This window comes from Lathyrus oleraceus, chromosome 4, assembly GCF_024323335.1.
Source record: "Lathyrus oleraceus cultivar Zhongwan6 chromosome 4, CAAS_Psat_ZW6_1.0, whole genome shotgun sequence".
Taxonomy (NCBI): Eukaryota; Viridiplantae; Streptophyta; class Magnoliopsida; order Fabales; family Fabaceae; genus Lathyrus; species Lathyrus oleraceus.
Window position 1 is genome coordinate 8,202,663 of NC_066582.1, and position 4,894 is coordinate 8,207,556.

General features: G+C 36.7%; 1 non-coding gene across 1 annotated transcript; it reads right to left on the bottom strand.

The window, feature by feature from the left end:
- Positions 1-4,092: 4,092 nt before the first annotated feature.
- LOC127077481 (small nucleolar RNA R71) lies at positions 4,093-4,199 on the bottom strand. Its single transcript, XR_007787286.1, has one exon. It is a non-coding gene; the product is annotated as a small nucleolar RNA R71 (small nucleolar RNA).
- Positions 4,200-4,894: the final 695 nt, after the last annotated feature.

Sequence of the window (4,894 nt, forward strand, 5' to 3'; positions counted from 1 at the left end):
AACAATCTTACTAGGGGGAAATATCTAGCAAGGAATACTCTTCTAAGGTCTTCCCAAGTAGTTATTGAGTTAGATGGAAGTGAATCCAACCATGAACGTGCTTTATCTCTAAGGGAGAAAGGAAATAATCTTAAACGAATCGCATCAGGTGAAGCACCGTTGGATTTAAAGGTGTCGGCCAGTTGGATAAAGACTTTTAAATGTTGATTTGGGTTCTCAGTAGCGAGATCCGCGAATTGGTTCTATTGCACTAATTACAGTAAAGATGGTTTTAGTTCGAAATTGTTGGCAGGAATGAGGGGGTTTACTATAATAGAACTAGGTTCCTCGTCAGAGGGTTGGGCAAATTCCTTAAGAGGTCTCCGGTCGCGATTCTCGGCCATAGCTTTCTTAATTCTGATGAGTAAGAAGCGTGTACGAGTGTAACATTCGGGTTTTGCTAAGGGATCTACTAAATTTCTGGTACTACGGGTTCTTCGCATTTACCGACTAATAATGCCTTAGTCTAGACGGTGTAACGACAAGGTACGAAATTTGACGAGGTTGGTCCCCGGCAACGGTGCCAAAAACTTGACCGGTTAATTCCCAAGTGCACGAATCACGTCAGAGTAATATAAAAGAATATCGATTCCACAGAGACCAAATCGTCAATCTATCGATTACTATTGTTACGATGTTTATCTAAGGCGGTACAAAAGAGATATTGATGTCGCAAAATAACAGTAAATAAAGGAAATGATAAATACAGTGTAGATAAAGATAGGCTTGAATGTAATTCACGTCAGTTAAACGATGTTTCAATTGTCTAAATAGAACTACTTATGGGGAAATATTTTCTACTCTTGAAAAGAATCCATTTAACAGGAACTGTTGCTTTCGCGTATTCAGAACCGAGTTTACCCTTAAATTAAGGCCTTTTATTGTCACTTATAAAAAGGTGCGCAGAAGGCTAAAGTAGTAAACTTATTTTTAAGAAATAAGACTCGTAAACTTAGTTGAAAAGTGATTTTGATTTGGAAAGTTTACCCAAGGAGTTTCCTGATTTTAGATCTATCAACGCGTCCGAAAACAGTTTCAAAAATCGTTTTCCTTTAAAGTGATAAAAATTCCTAGTTAACTAAGTCAGGGTGCTTTCGCACTCCTTGAGTAGTTAAAACTAACCAAGTTTGTTTCAGAAAACTCGAATTAAAAATCAAAACAACCTTTAAAGCATTTCTACATATTCAATATGTGAAACATCTCTTTAACCACGATCCTTACATTCTAACCTTTGAAAGATTTAGCCAGACATGGTAATACAAACAAATACAACGATGCTGAACATGATAAAAAGAAGTTTAGAATGTAAGGTGTGAAGAACAAGTAAAGCATGTAAAACGATTAAAACGAGCAATAAAGATAACGGCGAGAAAATTAAATAATGTAAAGACGATGACAAAGAATTAAATAAAGTAAAGCATGACAAGAAATTAAATAAAGTAAAGCGTGGCAAGAAATTAAATAAAGTAAAGCATGACAAGTAAAATAAATAAAAGCGATTAAATTAGAACCTGCTCCAAACGGAGGCTTTAAATCTGATACAAAGAAAAAAAACCTTTGACTTTGAAGATAAAGACGACAGCAAAATCAAAGTGCTCCAACTTAATTACACTACGGTGCGATAACCCCTCGATGTGACGGATTACTGATAACATGAAATAATATCATATTTTTGGAATTGATTTAATTAAATTATATTGTTATTTGATTCGATTTATTTTATATTATTCGATATTACTTGGTATTCTATTATTATTTATTTCAGGTAACATTATTTGAAACATGTGTGAAAAGGAAAGAAAAGGGGTGCAAAAAGAATACTTTGTAAGAAAGCATCTCACTAAAGCCCATCCCACGCCAACTACAAGGAAAATAGCCTGTGACGACCGCCACACTCATGTGACGAGCGTCACGCCCCTCTACTTAGTGTTACGACCGTAACACACGGTGTGACGGACGTCACACACCCCACTCCTACTTTTTGGCATTTACGTGCGTAACAGAAGGCAGTTCGCTCCTATTTTTCCTCTTGGACTCGTTGACGCTTGAAAAAAACCCTACGGAAGATGCTTTTGAGGAAACGGTTACTTTATGAAGGAATATAAATAGACCTTAAAGGATCCAATTGACATCTCTCTACGCCGTGCAATATTTTTCCAGCTTCTTAACTTTCCAGCATTCCATTTTCTTAGCATTTTATTTTCTTTTCTTTGCTAGCTTAATTTACTAAGCATTCGATTTATTTTCTCACAATAGTTTCTACACCGGAAACTATTGTGTAATTTTTAATGGATCTAACCTTACGTTAGATCATAGTATTTTATTTCCTTGTTTTTTTTATCTACCTGTCTGATCAAGAATTGTGAAGAACAAATCCAACTGACTTGTGGTGGAGTGTTCGAGCATCGAAGCTAGGAACAAAACCAAGATTTCTAGTAATTTTCCAGGTTCATTAATTAATTTATTTATTGTTTTAGTTTACATATGCTCTGTGCTGCTATTTATATATATATTGTTTGGTTGATATGGCTGTATTTATGCATGATTATTGTTTATGCGTGTTTGCCATGTCCGGCTAATTAATTTAGATATTGGTATGTAAAGTAAGCGGAATAAAGGAATCAAAACTGAGTTGGTTTAAATCTATTTCAAAATGCAGTCACTCTTTTTCTGGTCTCAATTTACAGAGTTAATACCAAAGTTTTTGTACGAGAGTAAAAGATATAAAGAAGTTAAAATCAATAGAACGACGGTTTGAGCTTTTAACTAGACAGTGTAAATTGAACATTAACTTTAAATCAGGGCAAAAGCAATTTTTAAAGTTAATTAAATTCTAATCATTTTCAAAAATTATTTTTAAAGGTTAAATGTGAGGACGAGAGTTAAGCATTTAAGTTTAATCATATAGTCTAAGTCAACAAAGCGAGAGTTTGAGACGAGGGCGTTTAAACGGTTAATATTTTCTTAAAAAGAGTTTCTATAGATTCTATTGTTTTCAAAGTGATTTTAGATTTAACTAAATAGTGAGAGCATACGTTAATATAAAGTCATAGTCTGATTCGACAGAGCGAGAGTTTGAGGAAAAGACTTTTAATTAATAGTGTCTACCGAAAAGACTTATTTTAAAACTAAGAAAAAGACCAACGAAGATTTGATTCCCTAATTACGACGAACTACATACCGATATCTGTGTTATTTGATATTTAATCTAGATCCAATTTTAGTTTTACCTATTCCCCCTAATCATCAAAGTATCATCCGCCTTAGCTTTACGAAGTAACCCTAGAAAAACGGTATATGGATTCATTAAGTCCCTGTGGGATCGATATCTTTTAAAACTACGCGATTAGACTGTGCACTTGCAGTTAATACCCCGATAGACTCATAAAGTCGCGATCAAGTTTTTGGCGCTGTTGCCGGGGACTTTTATTTAGTCGATATCGTAAGTCTTCTGTTACGCTGTAGAGACTAAGGCAATTTTTATTTTTCCCTTGTCTTTCGTTGATTTGTATGCCACACACTAGTTCACAAGGCGAACCGTACTACTTACGAATCAACGACGTTGAACGATATCTCCGAGTCTTACGACGAATTCGGGAGTATCGTGCTACAAACAATCTTCCTCCAATCGAAATTCCTGATCTCAAAAATCTCCTTCCTTCGACGATACCCGAGATGGCAGAACCAGCTCGTGCTCTTCGAGATTACGCTGCTCCATCGCAAGATGAGCCACATTCGAGTATTGCTCCACCCTCAATCGAAGCAAACAATTTCGAACTTAAACCTTCGCTGTTGCAGGCAGTGCAACAGAACCAATTTTCTGGAAATCCTACCGAGGATCCAAACCTTCATTTATCCGTATTTGTCCAATACGCTGATACCGTTAAAGCTAATGGTGTCACTTCAGAGGCAATTCGACTTCGTCTCTTTCCTTTCTCGTTAAGAGATAAAGCTAGAAGATGGCTTCAGTCTCTTTCTTCCAACTCAGTCACCACATGGAATGAGTTGAAGAAAGTCTTTCTTGCCCGATATTTTCCTCCAAGCAAAACAGCTATGTTGAGAGCCCAGATAAATGGATTTAAGCAGAAAGATAACGGGTCTCTTTTCGAAGCATGGGAAAGATACAAAGACATGATGAGACTTTTTCCACACCATGGTTTAGAGGACTGGTTAGTAATTCATACCTTCTACAATGGTCTCTTGTACAACACAAGGTTAACAATAGACGCCGCCGCCGGTGGTGCGCTTATGGATAAACCTTACGCTGACGCTTATCAACTTATCGAGAGCATGGCCCAAAACCATTATCAATGGGGAAGCGACCGAACAATGGTAGAGAAACCTCAAACAAAAGGGGGCATGTACGAGATAAGTAGCCTTGATCATGTTAATGCAAAAGTGGATGCTCTGGCCCAGAAAATTGAAAGTTTAAATGTATGACCTTCAGCCACCGTGGTTTCCGTAACTCAAAATTGCGAAATCTGTGGAATTCAAGGTCACACTCCTACAGATTGTCAACTCCTAACAGGAATCCAAGCAGAGCAGGTGAACTATGCTCAAGGAAATCCTTACTCGCATAACTATAATTCAAACTGGAAGAACCATCCTAACTTTTCATATAAAAGTAATAACGCTTTATACGCACCAGGTCAAGCTCTCAGTCAAGCCCTAGCTGTACCACCTGGATATCAAAAGCCGACCCCATCTACCCCTAATAATAACATTCCTAGGAAATCCAATTTGGAAATCATGATGGAGAACTTTATAGCTTCTCAACAACAAACCAATAAAGAGTTCTTAACCCAAAATGTACACACTAGCGAACATATTAAACAACTAGCAAGTAAAGTAGATG